This window comes from Notamacropus eugenii, chromosome 2 (genome assembly GCF_028372415.1).
Source record: "Notamacropus eugenii isolate mMacEug1 chromosome 2, mMacEug1.pri_v2, whole genome shotgun sequence".
Lineage (NCBI taxonomy): Eukaryota > Metazoa > Chordata > Mammalia > Diprotodontia > Macropodidae > Notamacropus > Notamacropus eugenii.
Genome location: NC_092873.1, coordinates 457811884 through 457818733, shown reverse-complemented (window position 1 = coordinate 457818733; position 6850 = coordinate 457811884). Strand labels below are relative to the sequence as shown.

The 6850-nt window shown below is 45.7% G+C and overlaps 1 pseudogene; it reads left to right on the top strand.

The window, feature by feature from the left end:
* Nucleotides 1-2628: 2628 nt before the first annotated feature.
* Nucleotides 2629-3552, top strand: LOC140523181 (gamma-soluble NSF attachment protein pseudogene; annotated as a pseudogene).
* The last annotated feature ends 3298 nt before the right edge of the window (nt 3553-6850 follow it).

Sequence of the window (6850 nt, the reverse complement as noted above, 5' to 3'; positions counted from 1 at the left end):
AAAAATTTCAGAAAATTATTTCAATTAACTCAACTTCCTATGCAATCAGAATCACAGAAGTTAGAGTTGGAAGTGACTTTCAAAGACAGCTAAGTCCAAATCATTCCCCAAACAAATCTCAATTCCAATATGCCTAGCAAGTAGTCATCTATGGGCTTAGGGCGCACAGAATTCATTTAGCAAAAAAACAAACAAAAAACATCTACTACCACCTTACGTTGTGAAATTGAACTGTTATTTACATGTGTGTTTTTATTTAACTTTCCTTATATGTACTTTTGCTTGTCCAATTAGATCTTAAATTATTTAAGAATAGGGGTACTATCTTTCTTATATGTTGTATCGCTATTCAGAGCCTAGCTTAGTCTTATACAGAATATTTCTCGATGAACCTTTGTTGATCATTTCCCTATATTATGCCTTGAATATAATAATCTTTCTCTTCCCATATTCTAAGTATAATAGTTTCCAACATACTTCAATCAGATAAATATTTTTTCTTCACTTTTTTCCTGCCTTTCTTGAACACAAATAGTTTTTCCTACACCACACCCATACCTAAATTGGTTTTCTGAAAACAGGTGTTTAGGGGAAACAACCATTTAGAGATATAGTGAATTTCACAGCAATGATGCTAAAGTTGGAGGACAACTTACTGGGAAGCAAGTAATATTGTAAAAGCCTAAAAAGACTACAGATTTTTTTGCACATAATAATACCTCATCTGGGTGGATCTTGGGACCATAAGGGACAATAGAGATAGCTCACAGAGCCTGGGAGATTCTAAATAAGTAAACTTCATACATCAAAGCATCAAAAAATGTGTCCCAAGTTTGAGGCTTACTTCCAACACCATAAGGATCAAGTAATAGTGGAGAATGAGAAGTACAGCACTCATCATTCTTTCTCCTTTTAATATTTGTGGCTTTGTCTTTCTCTCCTTGTCTTGCTCCTAGTGTAATATTTTCCCTTTTCCACATTGTAGAAAGGAATTGTTATATTGTTTTATTATATTTTCTCTCTTGTTTCCGGCTCTCCTAATTTCTTACTTCAGAATCATGTTAATTACTATATACTTCCTGAGCGTCCATCTCCCTCAGCTCTAACATTTATTGAAGACTTAAATGCCAAGTCTTTCTTTTCTTGTATTGGAAGTGCTTTGTCTTCTACTTGTCTTCTATATTTTTCATTTTTTTAAAATTGTTGTCATATCCCTTTCTGTGCTATTTACTCCTCACACCCACTGGTTTTTCTTTCACCCTGGGTGGTCAGTTTCTTCTTTCTAGATAGCCTTCTTTTGTTGCACAGATGTTCACCTTTCCTCCCTATTCTGCAGCATCATTGACTTACTTCAATATTACTCCCCAGGCTAGTCTCTTTCCTTTCTTATACTCAACAGGAGATTTCTATTTAGCCAACTACAATTCAGTTAAAGAGCTGTTCTTTCTCTCACAGTATATTTCTACCACTTTGTCCTCTGTCTTTAGCCTTCAAAGAACATGACCTTTCTTCACTTTGCCCCACAGATGATTTGCTGTTTTCCTTCTCATGCCCAAGATTCATCATCTTTTCCACTCCTTCTAAACTGGGTACATATTTTCTCATTTTGCATCAAGGCTTTGTCAACCCTTTAAAACTGATGTCTCACATTTTTCTCTTCTATTTCCAGATTCTGGGATCTGTTGTATTGCATTTTGTTTTTGGATAAGTCTCCTTCAGAAAAGTTTGTTTTATTGAAAATCATTATGTATCGTCAGGGGGAGTATGGTGTAATGGATAAAATGCTGGACTTGGGGAACCAGGGTCTCTGGCTTGGAATTCAGCCTCTCTTAGCAGCTGTGTCACACTGTGCAGGTCGTTCAACCTCTGGGCCTGCGTTTCCTCTCCTGTTGAGTTCAATGGCCTGGGAGGCCCCTTCCCAGCTCCACACCTGTGATCCCATGACTGTGATGGTGTTTGCATAGGACATTTCGGGGTTTCCCTCCCCTATAAAGTACACACTGAAGTCATTTTTTTCCTCTCTTTCCTTACAGTAATTACTATTAAAAAAGTTCCACCGAAATTTAAAAGTCATTTATAAAGACTGGCAGAGCTGAACCACTGGTGATAGAGGGTAACCTCTGCGGTGCCCAGTGACGTCTTGGCTTTTCCAAAGGACCCCCACTGGTTCTTTGGCATGGCCTCAGCCCATAGGGCTCTCCTTGGGACCGACCCCGTTGGGTCCCACGCCGTGTCCCCCTCCGCCTCTCCATCGGCCTGTTTTGGTCCAGCCTCCCTTCTTGTCTCCCCTCCCCCCAGTCTGGCCCGGGTCTTTGGCGGCCCAGCTCTGACTCCCTCCTGGTAGGCTGGGCCACCTCCTTCCCCGGCGGCTCGCTTGCTCCCCGCGGCCCCAGGAAGCCCTCTAGGCCCGGCCCCACCTCCACTACACGTCGGGATTCTTACGGAATCCCTGGGGTGTTCCGTTGGCACCCCGCCCCCCCCAACGCTCAGAACTCGTCCGGTGCCGTTGCTGGGCGGAGCTGCGGCTCTCGCGCGCTCTCTCTCCAGGCCGTTGCCCGTGGACCCGGCTCCGCCTCCCTGGCAGCCCCCGCCATGGAAGAAGAGAAGACCCAGGAGGGCCTTCGGCATATGGCCAAGGCCGCCCAGTACGCGCGCTTTGGGCTGCTGAGGTGGAAGCCGGACTACGAGAAGGCTGCGAACGAGTACGCGCAGGCCGCCTTGGCCTTCCGCAGGGCCAGGAGGCTGGAGGAGGCCGCCGGAGCCCTCCTCAAGGAGGCCGAGGCCCACGAGAAAAACCGAGCGCCTCTCCGCGCCGCGAGGGCCTACGAGCAGGCCGCCATGTACCTGAGCATGTCCCGGTCGCCGGCCGAGGTCGCCCACGCGGTGCAGGAGGCCGTGTCCTTGTACCAGCAGAGCGGCCACACGGACGTCGCGGCCTGGCTCTTGAGGCGCTTCGGCCAGCTGCTCGAGAGCCAGACCCCGCACGAGGTGGTGCGCCTCTACCAGCGGGCGGCCGATCTGTTTGAGGGGGACTGCCGCTTCCTGCCCGCCCTGGACTTCGCGGGCCGAGCCTCCAAGGTGCTGGTGCGGCACGAGCGCTACGGGGACGCCGCGCTCTCCCTGGCCCAGGAAAAGCACTTGTATGTGGAGGTGGAGGGCTTCCCCTTGAGCCACCGCAGAGCCCTGGCGCAGGCTCTGGCCCACCTGTGCGACCTGAACTTCGCTGCCGCCTTCCGGAGCCTGGAAAACAGCTGTCTCTGTGTTCCGACGTTCCAGAGCAGCGGCGAGTACCTGGTGCTGGTCCAGCTGCTGCAGTACTATGAACTGCGGGACCAGGACGGAGTGGACAGGGTCTGCCGCTCCCCTGTCTTCAAACAGCTGGACGAGGAGTACAGGCACATGGCCAGGAAGCTGAAGGTACCCGGCGTCAAGAACCTGAGGGCCATTGCTCGGCCGCCGGCAACCTCGTGCAGGTCACCCTGCAACGAGGGAGACGAAGCAGCCTCAGCCGTAAAGAAGGAGGACGAGGAGCCATCTCTTCAGTTTCAATAGCTTTTATTTTTGCCACCAAGGACGTTTCTTTTCTTTCTTTGCAAGAACTCAAGTGCTTTGAATTCTTATCTCCAATTGAAAGAGGGGATTTCTTTATTACCCTCCATGCTTTTTTAGAGAAGTCCTACTTTTCCCTCCCTATCACTATGTTAAAATGAAGCCAACATAGTTGTCCTTGTGAGCTGGCTTTATATTTCATTTGGTACTTCCACTGTTTCTGTTTGTTTTTGTTTTTGAGCATCTCAGTCGCGCCCAAGCTGGGAGAGCTACAGTCGCTGATGGGCCTGACCCCGCCACTGATCTGCGGAGGAGCTCTGATCAGCTCTGCTTCTGACCTGGGCCAGCTTGCCCTACTTGGGGCAACCCTGTGACTCTGATCTGCTCTGCTTCTGACCTGGGCCAGCTTGCCCTTCTTGGGGCAACCCTGTGACTCTGATCGGCTCTGCTTCTGACCTGGGCCAGCTTGCCCTTCTTGGGGCAACCCTGTGACTCCGATCTGCTCTGCTTCTGACCTGGGCCAGCTTGCCCTTCTTGGGGGAACCCTGTGACTCTGATCGGCTCTGCTTCTGACCTGGGCCAGCTTGCCCTTCTTGGGGGAACCCTGTGACTCTGATCGGCTCTGCTTCTGACCTGGGCCAGCTTGCCCTTCTTGGGGCAACCCTGTGACTCTGATCGGCTCTGCTTCTGACCTGGGCCAGCTTGCCCTTCTTGGGGGAACCCTGTGACTCTGATCGGCTCTGCTTCTGACCTGGGCCAGCTTGCCCTTCTTGGGGGAACCCTGTGACTCTGATCTGCTCTGCTTCTGACCTGGGCCAGCTTGCCCTTCTTGGGGCAACCCTGCGGCCCTTCACTCCCAATGGAACGCATTGGAGCCAGACTTAGTGCAGACACCTTACAAGCTTAGCCTACTGTAGCTCAGAGCCAAGCGCCTCACTAGCTTCAGCCTCTGCAGTAGAAATGATTACAGATGCGTGTCACCATATATGAAATGTTATTTAAAGGTTTTTGGTTATATTTTATGTTTGTGTATTTTATGTCTACTTATGTGTGCATGTGTGTATAGTGTCTTAAGTGAACTCTCATCTTGATCCTTAGTAGTCTGCTGTTGAATTAATATAATGCGCTCTCTCTCTCTCTCTCTCTCTCTCTCTCTCTCTCTCTCTCTCTCTCTCTCTCATGAATTGTTCCCTCAGATGAGTCATTTCTTTTTCTTGGCCATACCCCAGTTAGCCGCTCTTGTCTTTCCTTCTTTGAGATCCCAGAACATTTCCTCTAACTCTTTAATGTCTGCCCCTGTTGAACCCCTTTTGCTATTTCCTTTTTAAACCATACAGGTTTGACTCCTCTAATGGCATATTGTCTTTCTTTCCTTAACCCCTGACATGGTGACATTTTATCTTTTTCCAACCTGAGTGAAGGGTTCTTTTCTACTTGCCTTCTGCACTGCTGGCTTCTTGCGCCTGCGACTTCTTTAGATCTCTCACTTCTTTCTTTGACTTATTTCTAAGATGCCCTTTCAGTTCTAAACTCTCAGAGTCCCTGACCTATTACACTTCTAGCACCTTAATCCACGTGCTGTCCTGGACCACCATGGAATATTTTAGCCATTTTCCTTTTATTCACATACAACTGCTTCCTCCCAAAACCCCACTAATTCAAATTCACACAGCGATTTACGATGTATGAAGTGTGTCTCAAAGTGAGAAAGGTGGGTGATGTAGTATTTTTCTTACTTTATAAAGAGAGAAACTGGGAACTGAAGATATGAAGTAATTAGGTCAATGTCACATCATTATAAATATGGAAGTGGAGGCAGGATTAGACATTTCTTACAATCAGAAAAAAAAGATGGTTTACTTATAGGGCAAAGGCTCATAAAAGGAATGAAGGACTCCAAAATGAGTGAACAAACCCAGTTGTGATTTGCCAGCCATTATTTTTTTCACTACATCTTGCACTTTACCTTCAACCTTTGCAACTCAAGTTTGTTGAGTTGTCTCACTTTAACTACTGTATCTGTGGCATCATATTAAGGAAAGAGAATTTAGCTTTGAAGATTACTGATTAATCTGTGATCTTGGTTGAATCATTTTACCACACTAGATTTTTTTTTTTTTTTGGTAAATATAAGGGAAAATACTGGATTTTTAAGGTCTCCTATTACTCTAGCTCTCATTGTGAGCTTTTAAACTCTAAATGTAAAGTCTTTTTAAAAAATCTGATTTTGGAAAGTATCTAATGGGACCTCATTTTTGACATAGGTGCTTAGATTTTCTCTTTGTGCGTCCTTAAAGATATTTTCTTTTCTTCTTTCACATTGCATTGATGCTACTGTTTTTCTATGCATGCAAAATGAGTATTTCCTCCTTTTTTTTTTTTTTTTTTTTTACCAGGTAGGACTTTTTTTTTGTTTCTGGAGCCATAGGTATGTGATTGTCTTTTCTGGGAATACCTCGAATGCCAGGCACTTCTTTATCTTTCTCCCTTTTGGTTTGGGATATTTTTCCTCTTCCTCTAACCAGAGTTTTGTCTCCTCTCCCCTTTATGCTTCAAAGTATGTTCTTTTTGTTTTGGGACTATTTCTTTTTCCTCTTTCTACAATGACACACACACATATATGTATATTGTCTTTCCACAATTGTGTTCCTTTAAAAATCTATATTTGCAGTTGAGATATAGAGGTTCTTGTTGTCTCTCCTTGAGTCCAAAGCACATCATTTCTTTCTCCAATAAAAATCCATTATCATCAAGTCAGGACATGATCTTATATTCCTGTTCACTTGTGGTTTACTATATTTTCTCACTTCCTGCCCCACTCTCTTTATTAACCAAATGAATTACTCTCCATCCATTAAGACACACAGATATTTCCTTTTGTCCCTAGATTCCAGAGGTGATTTTTATTTTCTCTGAGGGGATTCGAACTATTGTACTAATTTTGCAAATGTTCCCCTGTTGCTTCTCTCTGAGGATGTCTTTGCCTTCTCATTAGGCAATTCTCATGATGCTTCCCAGAAATATCAGTTTTACTTGAATGTGCCTTGGAGGCTTTGCCTCTATGCCCAAATCACATTATTGATGGTAGGTTACCTTTTCTCTGTGTGTGTGATTTCCTTCTACCCTCTGCTGTCCCCAACCTCCCCCTCTTGAGTGATAAGCCCCAGGGATGATCAGTTTTGTATTTTTTTTATGCACATAAGCTGTCCCCAACCTCCCCCTCTTGAGTGATAAGCCCCAGGGATGATCAGTTTTGTATTTTTTTTATGCACATAAGCTGTCCCCAACCTCCCCCTCTTGA